The following is an 18753-nucleotide window of genomic DNA, read 5'->3' on the forward strand; positions in this document are numbered from 1 at the left end:
CGGCCGGGCTTGGGGCCCCCCCTCCCCCCCCCCCCCGAGTGCACAAATTTTTGTGCACCGGGCCTCTAGTATATGTATATTCGGATATATATAATACAGATATATAGACATATACCTGTATATAGCTTATTTATTTATATTTATATTGTTAAATACAACCAGACTTCTGCCTAATTGGAGCTGCCCTATCCTTTTTCAAAAATCATTGTTATAAGACTTATAATATAACATTAATAATGTCTTTTCATCCTAAAGGCCATTATCTGGCCCTTTCTATTTTAAAGAATAAATTATGAAAATTAAAGAATACACTGGATTTTTTTAAGGTATACTGATTTTTCTAAGCTGAATACAATTCTATTTTTAAAAGAGATTTAGTTCTCTTGAGTATAAGAGTTAGAAATAAAAAGTTGGAAGTTAATGGAAGAGTTTAATGGTAAAATGTAGTCACCATCAATTTAGTTTAAAAATTTTTTTATAGCTATCTTGGGGTTTGTCCTATTAGGTCCAAGGTGGATTGAAAATGGAAAAGGAATCTGGAAAAGTAGGAGGCTTAGATAAGGCTCTGAGTTTAGTCTCTCAGAAAGCATCCAGTTCCCCAAGATATCCTGTAATTAAGATTATGGGTCTTAAATTAGGGAGATTATTCAGGTGGGCCCAATCTAATCACATAAATCCTGAAATGCAGAGAACTTTCTCCAGTGGAGTCAGAAATGCAGCAGCAGAAGTCAGAATGTAAAGCATGGAAGGCCTGTGTGCCGCCTGGGAAGAAGGGAAGGGATGTGGCAGCCTCTGGGGACAGAGACCAGCCCCCAGACAGCCAGCAAGAAGGAGGGACCTCAGTCCTACAGCTGCAAGGAATGGAATTTGGCCAATAAGCAAGCCGGTGAGCTGATTCTTCTCCAGGTTCCAGCAAGGAACTCAGCCCTTCAGAGGCACGGGATTGTCTAGGCCAGTGATGGCGAACCTATGACACGCGTGTCAGAGGTGACACGTGAACTCATTTTTTTGGTTGATTTTTCTTTGTTAAATGGCATTTAAATATATAAAATAAATATCAAAAATATAAATCTTTGTTTTACTATGGTTGCAAATATCAAAAAATTTCTAAAAATATAAATTGTTTTACTATGGTTGCAAACATCAAAAAAATTTCTATATGTGACACGGCACCAGAGTTAAGTTAGGGTTTTTCAAAATGCTGACACCCCGAGCTCAAAAGGTTTGCCATCACTGGTAGGCAGAGGACTCAGCAGGGCCATGCTGCACCAGGACTGCAGCCAGTACACAGCCCTACAGAACTGTGAGATAATAAATGTGTGTGAGGCTCAGTTGGTTGGGCAAAGTCTTGTGCAATGAAGGGTCGCCGGTTCAATTCCTGGTCAGGGCACATGCCTGGGTGGCTGGTTTGATCCCTGGGTTGGAGTGTGTGCAGAAGGTGATGGATCAATGTTTCTCTCTCACACCAGTGTTTCTCTGTCTCTCTCCCCTTCTCCCTTACTATCGCTCTAAAATCAATATAGAATACATATTTAAAAAATGTGTGTGTGTGTGTGTGTGTGTGTGTGAGTGTGTGTGTGTGTGTTTAAGTTCCCGAGTTTGTGGGTTTTCCTAACAGAAGCCATAGAAAATTAATACACTTATCTTTTGCATCCAGACATACTTATTTGTTTTGATCTTATAAAATATCAAGGAATCTGTTGTGTTCAGCATTTCATAGAACATTCATGGTGCTAAAAATTATTTTCATGCTAACATTTAATGCACAAAGTGAAATAAATTATTAAGGAAATGTTTTGAATTTGGAGCAATTTTTTTTGGCTTTAAAATGAGTCTGCTTACGAAGATACATTGTTCCCTCAAATGAATTGAACATGGTTCCCATAGAGAATTTGAGAGGGAGGCACACCTTTTATTTTGTGGTAATAGGTTTAAATTTTTTAAAAATATATTTCTTATTGATTTCAGAGAGAAAGGGAGAAGGAGAGAGAGACAGAAACATCAATGATGAGAGAGAATCATTGATCAGCTGCCTCCTGCACATCCTCTACTTGGAATCGAGCCCGAAACCCTGGCATGTGCCCTGATTGGGAATTAAACTGTGACCTCCTGGTTCCTAGGTGGACGCTCAACCATTGAGCCACACTGGCTGGGCAACAGGTTTAAATTTAAAGTTCATTATCAGAATGAACTTTCTCAGACCTAGTCAAACTATATGATGAATTTCCAAAAGGAAGTCATCACTTTCCAAGTTGAGTAGTTTGGGGTATATTCAGTCTTTGAAAGGTGAATTTATTGATTTTGTGAATGTTGGAAATAAATTGATTAAAAAAATGAGTCCATGCCATTAAACTTAGCAGTTCTTTTCCCAAGGAACATTTCTCCCAATTTCTTTCTCTTTTTTTACATTTATTTATTTTTAAACAGGTCATACATTTACACTGTTGAAAATTTTTAAATGACATTAGAAGGTACTGCCCCCTCCCATTTTCATCCAACCCCCCATTCCTTCCATAGATAGACTCCTTAGTTTCCCTGTATCCGCCAGCATCTGTGGGAGGGTTTCTTTGTGCATATGCAAACAAATGCAAATTTATAACCCCCTCCCCTCCTCTTCTTACACATTACATAAGTTCTTCCTTGTTTTCCTCACTTATGGTGTATGTCCTAGAGCTCTTTCCATATTAGGATACAGAGAGCTTCTTCATCCTTTCTATAGCTGAATTACATGGTAAATCTTTTGAAGGTGTTAGCTACACTGTAGTTTATGTAACCAGCTTTCTGTGGATGGCTACTTGGGTTGTTCCTAATGTTTTTCTTTTATAAGCATTGCTGTAATGTACCCGCATGTGCAGATATATGTGTAAGATAAAGATCTCAGAAAGGGGATTGTTGGGTCTAAGGTAAATGTGTTTGTAATTTTTAAAAAAAAATATATTTTATTGATTTTTTACAGAGAGGAAGGGAGAGAGATAGAGAGTTAGAAACATTGATGAGAGAGAAACATCGATCAACTGCCTCACGCACATCTCCTACTGGGGATGTGCCCGCAACCAAGGTACATGCCCTTGACCGGAATCGAACCTGGGACCTTTCAGTCCGCAGGCCGACGCTCCATCCACTGAGCCAAACCGGCTTCGGCTGTTATCTTTCTTATTATTTTTTTTACTGTTTCACTTCATTATGGCTGTGTATGTGTTCCATGTGAGTGACATAGGTGCTTATGTAGGTGGGTTCCGACTTACAGCCAAAATCGCGTTATGTCATAGGAACGGATCTCTGACGTAACCCGAGGACCTACTGTGTGTATATATATAGTCAAGCAGGGCCCAGCTGATCTATGATTTAGGAGTCAAGGTTCAGTTCTGGTCTATTGGTCTATTCCTGGGAGGGGGTATGAAGGGGGCGGCCAATCAATGATTCTCTTGCATATCATTGATGTTTCGATCTCGACCTCTCCCTCTCTCTTTGAAATCAATAAAAATATATTTAAAGAAAAATGTCAGCCCTAACCGGTTTGGCTCAGTGGATAGAGCGTCAGCCTGCGGACTCAAGGGTCCCAGGTTCGATTCCAGTCAAGGGCATGTACCTTGGTTGGGGGCACATCCCCAGTAGGAGGTGTGCAGGAGGCAGCTGATCAATGTTTCTCTCTCATCGATGTTTCTAACTCTCTCTCCCTCTCCCTTGCTCTCTGTAAAAAAAAAAAATCAATAAAATATATTTTTTAAAAAATAATCATTGATCAGCTGCCTCCTGCACATCCTCTACTTGGAATCGAGCCCGAAACCCTGGCATGTGCCCTGATTGGGAATTAAACTGTGACCTCCTGGTTCCTAGGTGGACGCTCAACCATTGAGCCACACTGGCTGGGCAACAGGTTTAAATTTAAAGTTCATTATCAGAATGAACTTTCTCAGACCTAGTCAAACTATATGATGAATTTCCAAAAGGAAGTCACTTTCCAGGTAGTTGAGTAGTTTGGGGTATATTCAGTCTTTGAAAGGTGAATTTATTGATTTTGTGAATGTTGGAAATAAATTGATTAAAATGAAGAGTCCATGCCATTAAACTTAGCAGTTCTTTTCCCAAGGAACATTTCTCCCAATTTCTTTCTCTTTTTTTACATTTATTTATTTTTAAACAGGTCATACATTTACACTGTTGAAAATTTTTAAATGACATTAGAAGCTACTGCCCCCCTCCCATTTTCATCCAACCCCCCATTCCTTCCATAGATAGACTCCTTAGTTTCCCTGTATCCGCCAGCATCTGTGGGAGGGTTTCTTTGTGCATATGCAAACAAATGCAAATTTATAACCCCCTCCCCTCCTCTTCTTACACATTACATAAGTTCTTCCTTGTTTTCCTCACTTATGGTGTATGTCCTAGAGCTCTTTCCATATTAGGATACAGAGAGCTTCTTCATCCTTTCTATAGCTGAATTACATGGTAAATCTTTTGAAGGTGTTAGCTACACTGTAGTTTATGTAACCAGCTTTCTGTGGATGGCTACTTGGGTTGTTCCTAATGTTTTTCTTTTATAAGCATTGCTGTAATGTACCCGCATGTGCAGATATATCTGTAAGATAAAGATCTCAGAAAGGGGATTGTTGGGTCTAAGGTAAATGTGTTTGTAATTTTTTAAAAAAATATATTTTATTGATTTTTTACAGAGAGGAAGGGAGAGAGATAGAGAGTTAGAAACATTGATGAGAGAGAAACATCGATCAACTGCCTCACGCACATCTCCTACTGGGGATGTGCCCGCAACCAAGGTACATGCCCTTGACCGGAATCGAACCTGGGACCTTTCAGTCCACAGGCCGACACTCTATCCACTGAGCCAAACCAGTTTTGGCAATGTGTTTGTAATTTTGACAGACATTTGTAATTTAATAGACCATAGGATTTTTTTATTTTTTTAAAATTTGGTCTCCCACCAGGAATGTCTGAGAGAAACTATTTCTCTGTGGCCAAGTGGTTTATAGTTCAAACAAGGACACTTTTGAGAAGTAAAAGTGATTATTAATAATCATACTGGGGCAACAGGCAAGAGCCAGGACTGTGTTGGCCATCTGGGATCTATCTTGACTTACTCATGGTCTTGCCAACCAAATGTGCTGTCAACTGTCACATTTTTCTCAAGGGACTTTCAATGGAATTAAGATTCAAACATAATCATTTAATGAGGCTAGCCTTTGAAAGTAACCAATGATGTGAATGTTCTTAACACCACTGAAATATAGACATAAACAGGATTAAAATGCTAAATTTTATGTTATGTGTATTTTACCTCAATATACAAAAGAAAACAGAGGGAACAAACTATTGACACATGGAGCCACATTGATGAACAGTCTGAGAAGGCCACATATTATATGACTGTATTCATAAGATATTCTGGAAAAGGTGAAATTAGAAACTAGATGAGTGGTTTCCAGGAGCTGGGGCTACAGGGAGGGTGACTAGAAAGGAGCAGGGGAGACCTTGGCAGGCGATGGGACTGTTCTGTCTTGACTGTGGTGGTAGTTACATGCATGCTGTGTTTGTCAAAACTGGCAGACTATATAATAAAAAGGGTGCATTTTCCTTTATGTAAATTAACCTTAATTTGAAAAAACAAGAATTTAATTTAAAAAAAAGTTAGCCCACACAGTACTGTTTCCCTTGAGCTTTGGGAAAGATGGCATGCCTGATCTGGCTCTCCTTCCTGGGCACGTGTGTGTGACCTGAGTGAAACTTGCCAGTGACCACTGGTGTCACTTGCATTTTTCTAGCCTGCCTCCAGAAACTGGCACAGTGAGCGTTTGTCTGGCCTGCCTTAGGCGCTTGTAGATGCCAGCGTTGGAGTCTGGGGCTAGTCTGGTTCACTGTGTGTCACTGCAGGGCTCAAGTGGGCACTGATAGCGCTGGCTCTTTGTCCTATCTGGAGGACTGAGAAGGCCAGCCAAGGCAGTCTCCCTCCAGTAGTTGTGAGGAGGGCACCACTGCTTCCCAGTGTCAGCCCTTCTGTGCACGTCCTGAGAATTCAATCTCATTTCTTCTTGGGGTCAGGAAGGAATTCGTAGGTAGTGAATCAATCTTGGCTGTGACAGAGGGTGCCAGTTGATGGACAAGGTCAATATCTGCTGCATCTGGTCCAAGTAATTAGAACATTTAAAAGGGCAAGAACAAAAGGTCCCACAGGTAAGTGAAGTCTAGGGTCATGCAGGCAGTGAAGACAGATGGAAAAAGGTCGATCCTCTGGGCCCAGACTAGAGAGCAGATGCTAAAGTCAGAAGCAGTCAAGAGTAAAAATCAGGACTGCTCAACATCACTAACTGTTAGGGAAATCACATCACAATGAGATATCACGCACACCCATTAGGATGGTTATTATAAAACAAACAAAAACAAACAGAAAATAGCAAGTGTTGGTGAGGATGTGGAGAAATTGGAACCCTTGTGCACTGTTGGTGGGAATGGTGCAACTGCTATGGAGAACGTATGACTGTTCCTCAAAAAATTAAAAATAGAATCGCCATATAATCCAGTAATCCTACTTCTGGCTATACACCCCAAACAACTGCAAACAGGGGCTCAAACATATATGTGTACACCCATGTTCATAGCATCATTATTCACAGTTGCCAAAGGTGGAAGCAACCAAGTGTCCATTGACGTATGGGTGGATAAACAAAATGTGGTCTATACAATGGAACATTATTTAGCTTTTAAAAGGAAGGGAATCCTGTCACATGCTACAACATGGATAACCCTTGAGATGATTACATTTAAGTAAATTAAGCCAATCACAAAAAGACCAGCAGTATACGATTCCACATACATGAGGTACCTGGAGGAGCCAAATTCATAGACACAGAGAGTAGAATGATGGGTGCCAGGGCTGAAGCATGGGGAGGAGAAAGGGGAGTTGCTGTTGAATGGGGACAGAGTTCAGTTTGGGAAGATGAAAAGTTCTGGAGAGGGATGGTGGTGATGGCTGCCCAACAGTGTGAGTATACTTGATGCCACTGAGCTACACTTAAAATGGTTTTATGTTATGCACATTTTATCATAAAAATAATCTTAAAAATATGTGAGGGCAGTGAGCTGAAGCAAACAGGCTTCCCAGCATCGCTGGGGCGGGGTGACCCACCGTTTCCCTCAGGTGGTGGTGAAGAGGGCACCTGCAGTGGCCAGGGCAGGACCCACATCTGTGCACATCTCTTTCACTTCTTGTTCACACAGAGTCCCGGCCACCAAAGGCAAACGTGCTGTAGGTCTGTGTGCTTTGCTGGGAGTGCTTCTCATTGACTGGAGTGTGTGCAGAGAGTCCTGAGTCCGCGAATGGACCCAGCAGTCAGTATCTGCTGGTAGACTTGTTCTTTTCTGTTCTCTAGAATGCCTGGTCCTACTCAAACCCTCTCCATCCCTGCCTCCTTCGCAAGGAGGGTCTTGTGAACTATAGAGTCCTGGGGACTTTCCCGCTGCTGGGGTCCTGGCCCTGTGGCTGCCATGGGGAGTCCTGCCACTGAAGCACGGGGTCTGATCTGGGTCTAGAACTGCTGGTGAGAAGACATCCAGGACAGGACAGCCCCCTTCATTTTCTCTGCATTGGGACCTGAGGTGGAAGCAGCCAGCAGACTGGGCCTCTCACGGCTACGCAGGTTACCTAGTGGGACTCCTTGAGCTCCTGGTGCTATATTTAGCAAAGTTCCTCTATTAGCGCTCACTTATTCTGTCCATAATAGTCCTCTTCCCAGGACCTGGGCAGAGCCATGGGCTGCACTAGATAGCACTCTGGTTGCAGACTTCACGAGGTCCCCTCCTGTCTCACACTGAATGAGATCCGGGGCTCCATCTCATGTTCTTTGGGATGTGTGTTCCGAGGAGATCCAGTGAGGTCACGAAGAGCCCTGGTAGGACCACCACTCCAGCCCTCCACGATGCCTCGTTGTCAGGTGACTGTCACTGGGCTCAAACAATCCCGCTCCACACACATTGCTATTCCCAGGCAGTGGCCGTCTTTTGTCACTGTGCTTCCAATGTATTCAGAAACCACGCGTGGCCACAAAGTACTTTAAGGGCGGCTCATCCACACTGAGATTTGCTGTAAATGTAAAGAGCATGCCAGATTTTGAAGACCGAATATGAAAAACATGTCAAATACCTCATTAGTTATTTTATATTGATATGTTGAAATAACATTTTGAATATATTAGGTGAAATAAAATACATTATTTAAATTATTTTCACTTGTTGGATTTTACCTTTGGAAAAGGTGGCTGCCAGAAAAACTAAAATTACAAATGCGAGTCACATAATTCCACTGCTCAGCATTTTTCTAGAGCAGCAGCACCATCGGGCAGCTTGTTAGAAGTGCAGACTCTAGCCCGGCCTAGGACCCGGGAATCGGAAACGTGCATGGGCCCAGTAGCCTGTGTTTTAACAAGCCTGCAGGTGACCCTGGTACCTGCTCCGGTTTTGATACTGAGGGTCTAGAGCCGCTGACTAGTTACTAATTGGAAGCATTTATAACCGAGGAAATGAATAAGAAGGGAAGAGCCTCCGGAACCAGTGAATGATGCTGCGATAGTGGTGTAACAGCCACCACGGCTGAGAGACTGCTTCATCTGTGCCTAGACACTCTGTCCTTGAGTAACAGCTCGTTGTCGATGGGCACCCTAAAATGTCAGCAGCTGGGTTCTCTTTGTTTGCTCTGGGTTCTCTTCCTCTCTCTCCATTCTCTTGCCAGACTGGCTTCTGACCCTCTTTGTGTCTTTCCCCGTTTCCAGCCTGTGTTCCGTGGACCCGAGGACAGGGTTGGCCTTTCCTTTTCACTGCTTCCCGCCAAAGACTCGCACCCATCCTGGGCTCTTTCTGCTTTTGGATGCACGTGAGTGGGTGATGGCTCAGTAGTCAGGTGAGCTGTGCTGCACTCTGAATGGCACCTGCATTCTGGTTAGGTGGACAGGAGGGAAAGACCTTCAGAAGACGAAGTCAGGTGACAGGTGCTGAATTGGCAGTGGTTTTTGAAATCTCATGTATTCAGAAGCTCTTGGGGGAAAATGAGACTCCAAGTATGTTCCTCCCACCCTCCCTTCACTGCATTTGGGAGAAATTTTGTGCTCCCCCCACCCCAGTATCAGTAAAGGGGTCTTATGAGAATTCTGCATTTGTTTTTGGTAAGACCATATGTATTTCAGCAAATCATTTGTATTCGTGGTGCTACTAATAACTCCTGGCCCACAGAACAGATGCAGGGGTTTCCAGTGCTCTGGCGGGCTGGCGGCTCACTCTGCAATTGCCTGTGGAAGGGCGTGGTGGTCAGGAACCCCTGTCCTGGCGTTGACATCTAATGAGCTTATTTGGGTTCTTTTTGAACCGTGGTGACCTCATTTGTAAAGTGGGGATATGTACGTCCTTAATGCTTTCTATAAGACCCTTGCAGCCAAACATGTGCAGGAATTGACACTTTTCAGATTTCTAGATTATGCCTGCACCCTATAGGACATGGCATTCCTAGTAGGGTCTGGGCAGCATCCTGCAAGAAAATACATTAATATTTCTGAAATAAAACATGTGGATATTCTCACTAGCTTGGGGTTTAAAAAGAACTATATATAGCTTCATATCAGTTTAGGTAATGTTTTGCTGTTAAATAAATTGCAAAAACAACCTTTCAGCTTTCAGACCTTTTGGTATCTAAAATGTAGATAAGGGTTTGTGGACTTTGGTAGTGACCATGCTGTCTAAAATAATGGAATAAACTCAGATTAGCAAATATGAAGCTTTGGTTTATTTTGGAATGGCTGAGGAATGGCCTGGAATGAGAGAAGATTCCAAAAAGCTGATGCCTATGTCTACCTTTCATAGTCGATGCTGACGCCAGCGACCTCAGAGTACTGTGTCAGAGTGATGTATTCCCAGATATTGATTGGTGCCTAATGTCATTGTTGTGATTTTAAGACAGAAAAAAATGCTAATCCAAATATATTCTTGAGTCTGGTTATACATGCATACTATGCAAAATTTTATTTCTTTGAAAATATAACCAAAAGTAGTTGCAAAAATACACAGTAATGTCATGGGTGTGCTGTGATAATTGGACATGATACTCTATGTAAAGCAGATAGCACAGAGCATAGTCCTTAATAACTCAGTAAATGTTAACGTTGTATTATATTGTTATAATTACAGATACTAATAATAGGTAGTGCTGCCTATTCTCATGCCAGATAAAAGGCTTTTATCAAAATTTGCTACTTACATTTTAAAATACTTTTGGTAACGGAGGAAATTATATTCTTCTATTTTTAAAGCTAATCTTGGACTCCCCAAGTCTATTCATCTCAGTGACCATGGTGCAGTCGCTTACCCTCTGTGATGTTTATTTTTTGGCCAAGCACTCTCCTGGGTGTTTCTGTGAGGGTGCTTTTGGATGAAATTAACATCTAAGTTGGTGGACTCTGAGTGAAACAAAGTCCCTTCTCTTATGTGGGTGGCCTCATCCAGTCAGTTGATAGAGCAAATATTGCTTCCCCCACTTATTTAATTACCATTAATAAGGTTTATAATTTAATCCTTCAGTCACACTAACCACATTTCTGCAGCCACATGTAGCTAGTGGCTGCCGTATTAGGCAGCACAGATGTGGAACATGCCATCGTCACAGGAAGTTCTATTGGACGGCGATGCTCTACTCTAGACCTTTGTGCACATTCTGTCATGTACTAGAGCATTTGGGAGTGGGAATTATGATCCCCATCTTTTAGGTGAAGATATTGGGGCTTACGCTGAATCACTGACCCCAGATCACAGCTCATAATGACAGAGCTGGGAGCTCAAAACCAGTCCTTTCAGCCTCTCCTAGAGACCCTGAGCCACCCTCTTCGTTAGGACTTGTGAGCCTGCGGCTGGTTGTGACACGAAACCCACCCTGAGGAGTCTTGTCTTGCTGTGGGCCAAGGAGGGAACCTTGGGAGACAAGGTGTTTGGACTTGTCAGCCTGCGGCTGGTTGTGACACGACACCCGGGGAGTCTGGCCTTGCTGTGGGCCAAGGAGGGAACCTTGGGAGACAAGGAAGAGGGAGGCCAGAGAGCGAGGAGAGAAACACCTGGAGTTCCAGAGGATGTGGTATCTGAGACTGATCAGTGCGGACCTAGGCATCAGGCCGATGGCATGGGTCCCCGGGATTTGGTGGGCGGAGGTTGTTGATCTTTGTCAAGAAGACTCAGTGCAGGGGGAGGGAAACAGCTGGATGGCGGGGCTTTGAACAGTGAATGGGAGCCTAGGGAGCGAACAGAGAGAGACAGGCGGTATTTAGAAAGATCAAAAGACGCAGGACGTTTTCAGGGTTGCAGAGGCTTGACCCTGTTGCTAGACTAAGAAAACACCTGTCTGAGGGAACCAGGCTGAGAACAACTTTCGGGGAACAGTGGGGACGCCTGACAGCTCTGACACACATGCCGAAGGGAAGCTGACGGTTGCTGGGAGGACATGTAAACGATCTGTTGCCAGGTTCCAGACATATGGATTTTATGTGAAATGTCCCTGAACACTTTTAAAATACAGGAGTGCTCTTTCCATGTAGAACACATATTCCATCGCAGAAAGATGATGTCACTTAAAATGGTTACTCTTATGTTCTGTGTATTTTAACCTCCATCCACCAACACACACACACACACACACACACACGCACACACACACACACGCACACACACACACACGCACACACACACACACGCACACACACACACACGCACACACACACACACGCACACACACACACACGCACACACACACACACGCACACACACACACACGCACACACACACACACGCACACACACACACACGCACACACACACACACGCACACACACACACACGCACACACACACACACGCACACACACACACACGTGCATGCACACACATATCTCTGGCCCATTTTGGCACAGAGACTGTGTGTGACTCGTGGGCTCGGGAGATAGATTTCTATCTTGGCAGAACAGAAGAGTCCTAAAGACCAGGCCATGTCTCCCAGAACATGAAGTTAGAATGTCCTGGAGGGGACCCAGCCATCAGCAACGTTTAACGTGAGCAGGTGATCCCAGTGCGTAACCAATGTTTGGAGCACTGAAATAATCGGAGGATAAGACCCTGAAGAGACAGGAAGGAGTGGCACAAGGACCAGGTGCAGGAAAGCCTCGGCTTCTGGAGGGACAAAGGAGAGGATGCACGCAGGCTGTGTTTAAGGTCAGGGCACGAGGCAGCTGCAGCGAGACGTGCAGAGGCTTTCCTGACGTCCAGCCATGAGCCCGGCTCTTCCTCAACTCCTCCAGTTGTGGCACCACCAGCCACATCACCACATTCCTTCATGTCTCTGCAAATCTAAAACCACTTAAATATATACAGCCACTAACAAAGCTTGTAGTGACAAGTCCAAAATATTTACTAAATAGGAACATTTATTTCAAAAAGTATAATTACCACTTTTAGAACAAAAAATTTCAAAGTCCATTAATTGTCAGGTATTCAAAGAGGCACATTAGGTAGACAGAGACCTGAGGCGTTTGGCCGGGAGCATTTTTATTAAAGGGAGGGTATTTATGTGCACTAAATATTAGAAGAGGCTTTTAATAATTCAGGGGGCAAATGAAGTTGCATTTCCCCCCTGAATTGAATGTAGTTTAAAGTGATATAAGTTCTGGCCTAAAATATTAGTTTAATATGAGAACAAGCCCCTCTATAGCATACAGACGATGCTCAATCGGCTTTCCTTGTAATCAGAAGCCATTGTTTGTGGGACAGCTCTGCAGTACTTTGCCTCAATTGGTTTTGGACCAGATTCTCACCGAGAGATGCAAATGCTTTCTTGTCAGCAGCTTCATTGGCTGAACCGCATCTGCCGAGGTCAATGTATATTGATTCCCTGTAATTTAAGATGCTCCTCTGGGCACGTTATCTAATTCTGGAGGGAACTGGGAGAGAGCAGGAGCTGCGATTTGCATGCTGGGTCAGCTGTTGGTCTGAGAAGCAGCAGGGGAGCTAAGCAGCCACAGGAAAACCATCACGTGCTAATGGGATCTGTGGGGATGAAGTCTCATCTTGCCTAAGAGCTAAGCAGAGAAAGAAGCTGATGAAAATGAGGCTAAGATAGAGGGGTAAACATATGAGGGAATTTTAGGGAAGCACTTGGAGTTCAGGTACACAGCTAAGAAATTTTTTATGCACTGGCTTCATTAACAGAGCCCGTCTCCAGCTTCCTGCACCCGGGAAGACATCCCCAGCAAATCTAAGAAGTGTGCCTGGGGTGAGGATCACAGGGTCTGAAGAGGCCTAGATTCAGTTTGTTGGTGATGGACACGGAGGAGTCAATGAATTTGGGTCACCATGTGATGGGGGTTGGTTCTGAGGCCTCTATTTGGATGCCCCGAGGGGCCAGACAGAGGGTCCAAGTGGTGAGGCTGTCTGGCAGGACAAGGACTTACCTTCTGTTTGAGTGACAGTATGAGGGGTGAGGACGGGGTGGACTGGGGAGTGAGTACTCCTAAAAAGGGCTTCTGGGCCATCGATGCCAGATTGCCTCATTAGTCTATAGTCTAGATCAGTGATGGCCAACCTATGACACGCGTGTCAGAGGTGACACGCGAACTCATTTTTTGGTTGATTTTTCTTTGTTAAATGGCATTTAAATATATAAAATAAATATCAAAAATATAAGTCTTTGTTTTACTATGGTTGCAAATATCAAAAAATTTCTATATGTGACACGGCACCAGAGTTAAGTTAGGGTTTTTCAAAATGCTGACACGCCGAGCTCAAAAGGTTCGCCATCACTGCTCTAGATAATGGATTTATGCTTGTTGATAATGAATTTCAATTGTTACATTATGAGGGTCAAATAAAATGCCTTGGCAGGACAGAATTGGCCCATGCACCTGTGTCCTCAGTACCCGCTGTCTCACCCTCCGTGTTAATGAGGGGAACACCAGAACAGTCTGCCGGCGAGGCACCATGAACTCACTGGGAGGCCTCACTGCACAATTCGTTCAGTGGACATGCGCTGACTAACCGCTCTGTGCTGGGCGCAAGGCGGGCCAGGAGCATGAGGAGTTCCAGGCAGGGGAGATGTCAGAGGCCTGGGACTTGAAAGAAGCTGGAATGTGATGTAGAGGGTCCATCTGGGAGAATGGGTGTTGGTGTGACTTTGGCAAGTGAAACCGTGGCTGGTGAAGGACTGTAAGGTTACTCCAGAGTGCTGTGTGGGCAAAAGGGAGCCCTTAGAGAAGTGACATGATCACATTTGCATATTTTAGAGATGATTCCGGCCACTGGTGGACAGAGGAGCAAGATAAAATGAGAGAGCTTGGCTACTTGTCAGCAGGTGGGCTGGTGCAAGTTTAATGTAAGGGGCTAGATTTTGTAAAATTAGCTTTTGGTTTATTGAAGACCGCAGCTCTGTTAACTTGTGCAGTTAGGTTCTGTGCTGCTGTTGGTCACATAGTTGAATATGTACATGACACTGTGGAGCTGTGTGTGTGAGTTACCCTCGCCTGCGCTGCCCTGCGCAGACTGGACACACGCTTTCCTTGATTAATGAATGTGTTGTCTCTGTTTGTTTCTCTTGAGATGATGTACCAGGTATGCCTCTTCATTTTCTACACTTAGTGTAATTGTGACTCTGAGCCTTTTCCTGCTCTGGGCTGGAGATTCAGTCTTAGTTATGTTTTACAGCTCTTCCCTCTTTCCCTTTTGTGCAAAGGTCCTGGGGTTGGAGGCAGCACCTGGACAGGGGGGACATCCCTCAGGTCATGGCTCTCAGGTCCACAGCAGTTGCCTCCAAGATGCCACGGAGTCTCTTCTGCACCGAGAACCTGTGCAGCCCAGGAGTCCAGCCCGACCTGGCCCCAGGCTCTTCTGTCTGTGACGTGGCCAGTGTTAGCCCGACTGCCACTAGGAACCGGGGCCCTCTGTCCTTTCCTGCCCAGGAAATTCACTGTGGGGAAATCTTTCAATTTCCCCTTCTCTGTAGTTTTCACGGGGGTTCCTGCTCTCACCTGAAATCCCTCTTTTCCTCCATGGGTCTAAGGATTTGGGAACAAAAGCAGGAAGGGAAGTGTCTCTCACTCTCCTCAGAGTCACAGGCCTCCTCTAACCTGGGGAGCACAGGGAGCTTTGACCACTGGGCGCTGATGGCAGCAGCACTGAAAATCGCAGACAGGTTCTGTAACTGCCACCTTGCCAGAAAGGTGCTAAAAACATTTCTTATGGTTGTATAGTTGTGGGTGTGTAGTTCACAGCCATACCCTCAGCATGGCCTATGCCTGGACATTGCTAGGACTCCGTTTGGCTGTCCCTCTCGTCCCTCGGGCCTTTGGAAGACTCTAGGCCTGGCTGTTTTTATCAGCATCCCCCGCCACCACAGCAGGGCTCTGATTACAGGGTCTGTGAAATGTCAGGGTTACTTGGTTAGTGGCCTCTACTCCCCCAGTGGCCGGCACTCCTTGAGGGTAGGGGTGCCATCTTATTTTCCATTTTATTCCCAGTGCCTCGTACAGAAATGGGTGAGGTGTTTTGACAGCATTGGGAAGTGGCTTTCTGACAAGGTGGCACTTGAGTAGAGACCCAAAGGTGACTTTGTCCACCTATTCTCTTCCCTTCTCAGAGACTTCCCACATTGACAACCTCTGTTTTCTCCTTGATAGCTTCTTCCCATCAGAACTGTACCAGGTATAGCTTTGACTCCTTAGAAGCAAGTAAAGAAGAAATGAGGGAAGAACTGAAGAGGCAAAAAGGGGGGACCCCTTCTTCCTCTGACACTGTCTGACAGCCCCCTCTGCCGGCCCAGCCACACTTGCTCTCTTACTCTCTTCCCTCCCTCATTCCATGGCCACTGCTGTCTGCAGCTCCAATGAAACTGCTGGTCAGGCCCTCACAGCTTCCTCCCCGCTGAAGCCGGTGCAGCACATTGAGCCTGCTCTGCTGAGCGCATCAGCAGCATCTGCCATGGCGACACTCCTCCCACAAGTGCTGGATTCTCCCGCAGTCTGTCCACAGTACCTGCTGTGTGTGTGTTCCTAACCAGCCCCGGGTTCTTTCCGATTCTCCTTTGAGGACTTCTCCTCCCCTTAAAGGATTCAGTCCTGAGCCCTCCTCTTTTTCCCGTCTATATGCTCAGCCTGGATGGGCTTTGTTTGTGTTGTAATCTAATTTCATGGTTTAAATAACCATTTGCAAACTGAAGATTTCTAAATATACACTTGTATCCAGTATCTCTCATCACAAGATTCCATGTGGATAGTGACTGTCCAGCATTGTGACGTGAATGTCTCCTCTATGTGCTCCCAGAGTGCCCCACCCCTTGAGTTTCCCGCCACCTGGGATACCCTTCTCTCAAGTCAGGACCCAGGGTCATCCTTGACTGTAAACCTGCGCAGCAAGGTTTTGCCGTTTGATCTCCCAACTGGCCATGAACCTGCCCAGTCCCCTTTTTCTCTGCTGCCACCGTCTCCTCCCTGTTGTGCTCCTCCAGTAGCCTCGCTCCTTTCCTCCTGCTCCGTTCTGTCCCATCTCAGGCTGCAGCCCGAGCCACCTTCCCGACCTGTGTGCTCGGCTCTACTGAACACCCACCACAGCTCCCCATGGCCCTGGGATAGGGTCGGGCCACTTACCACGGGTACCAGGCCCTTGCTCTCATCCCTCTCATAGTCCTTGCTCAGTCCGCACAGAATGGCTTTCAGTCCTGAAAACTGCATGTCTCACCTCTGAGCTCTGCCCATGCTTTTCTTTCTTCCTGGGATATCTGTCCACAGACTTTGTCTGTTACTCTGAGTGAAATGGAGAGCCACTGGAAGGTTTAAAGAGAGCAGTGACAGAAGCTAATTCATATTTCAAGTCTCCCTCTGGCTGCAGGGTTGAAAATAGATGGTGGGGTGGGATCTGGGGACCAGGCAGGCCATCCAGGGGTCCCATTGAGAGAAACGGTAGCTTGGACTGGTGGTGGCTGTGGAGGTGGGGAGAGGTAGTCAGATGCTGGGTCTGTTTTTGAATGGATGCCTGACAAAACTTGATGACAGAGGCGACTGCAAGTTATTAGCCCTGAGCAACTGGAAGGATGGACTTGCCGTTGACTGGAATGCAGGTGGACTGTGGGTGGAACAGGTTTGGACAGAGGTGGTGGGCCTGGGTGGGAAGAACAGCAGCTCAGTTTTGTGCGTGGTACATTTGAGGTCTCTCCAGCATGTCTATGAGTGTGGTAGACAGAATGATGGCCCCAAAGATGTCCATGTCTTAATCCAAGAACCTATGATTAGGTTACCTCACATGGAAAAAGGGACTTTGCAGATGTGATGAAGTTAAGGATCTTGAGATGGGGAGATTGTCTGGAGTATCCAGGTGGGCCCCGTGTACTCACGAGGGTCCCTGTGAGAGGGAGGCAGGCAGAGCAAAGTCAGAGAAGGATCTATATGGCCGAAGCCGAGGCCAGAGTGATGTGCTTTGAAGATGGAGGACAGGGCCACCAGCCTAGGAGTGCCGGTGGCCTCTGTACGTTTTCTGTAATTTATTTTCCAGCTTTTAGTGTCCCCAGAAGGAAAGCAGCTCTGTTAACTCTTTGATTTTTCCCCATACAACTTAGTTTGGACTGGGGGGACCTCCAGAACTGCAAAGTAATAAACTTGTGTTGTTTTAAGCCATTAAGTTGTGGTATTTTGTTACACAAGCAAAATGAAACTAATACAGTGGCAAGATGAAGTAAACCGCCTGGGGACATGTGCCACCCTTACCGTCACAAACCACTAATCACACTTACAATGCTCCTTTGGCATCCTCGGCTGTCCTTAACAGGACAAACCCAGGAACAATTTCTAGAGAGTTGGCTGCACAGATTCCACCAAGTGCACAGTGTAAGTTTCCTACCCTTTGTTGGAGTCTTATGCCGACACCGTAACCAATACGCTATGTACCCATTTATTTGCATACTTTTTGCTTTATAGATAATCCTATCTAATAAAAGAGTAATATGCAAATTAACCATCACTCCATCACTCCATTATGAAGATGGCGGCGGCCACGGAGCTGGAGGAGCAGGAGGCTTGGGTTGCCCCTGGCGATGGAGGAAGCCAAGCTTCCCACCTGCCCTGGCTGGCCCTCAGCTCCGCTCAGGGCTACAAAGTTTCAATTATAGAAGAGAAATAAATCCCAGAAAAAGAAAAAAAAAGGAGAGTCTGGTAGCTTGGGTCGCCTGGGGGCATGGCCAGCCTGCAAAAGGTCATCAGCTCCTCATCCAGGTTGGCCAGGCACCCCAGTAGGGACCCCCACTCTGAAGGGGGTGTGGCCAGCCTGAAAACAGCCCTTGGGGTGAGGCTCCCCACTGGGGGGCTTGACCAGCCTGCAAACAGCCATCAGCCCCTTACCCAGGCTGGCCAGGCACCCCAGTAGGGACCCCCACTCTGAAGGGGGTGTGGCCAGCCTGAAAACAGCCCTTGGGGTGAGGCTCCCCACTGGGGGGCTTGACCAGCCTGCAAACAGCCATCAGCCCCTTACCCAGGCTGGCCAGGCACCCCAGTAGGGACCCCCACTCTGAAGGGGGTGTGGCCAGCCTGAAAACAGCCCTTGGGGTGAGGCTCCCCACTGGGGGGCTTGACCAGCCTGCAAACAGCCATCAGCCCCTCACCCAGGCTGGTCACACCCCCATGGGGTGAGGCTCCCCACTAGGATCTTGACCAGCCTGCAAACAGCCATCAGCCCCTCACCCAGGCTGG

The 18753-nt window shown here is 45.9% G+C and overlaps 1 protein-coding gene across 6 annotated transcripts in view; it reads left to right on the plus strand.

Annotated features, from left to right (window-relative positions):
• The window catches only part of MTUS2 (microtubule associated tumor suppressor candidate 2), a 550651-nt gene that overhangs the window by 150144 nt on the left and 381754 nt on the right, over positions 1–18753 (plus strand). The window contains exon 3 of one of the 6 annotated variants that reach the window (XM_014548541.1): positions 8778–8905. The exons of the other annotated variants lie outside the window; for them this stretch is intronic. The gene's annotated coding sequence lies outside the window, so the exon portion shown is untranslated. The remainder of the gene's footprint in view (positions 1–8777; positions 8906–18753) is intronic. 6 annotated transcript variants of the gene reach the window in all.

The sequence above is a fragment of the Myotis brandtii genome, unplaced genomic scaffold (assembly GCF_000412655.1).
Source record: "Myotis brandtii unplaced genomic scaffold, ASM41265v1 scaffold513, whole genome shotgun sequence".
NCBI classification, from domain to species: Eukaryota; Metazoa; Chordata; class Mammalia; order Chiroptera; family Vespertilionidae; genus Myotis; species Myotis brandtii.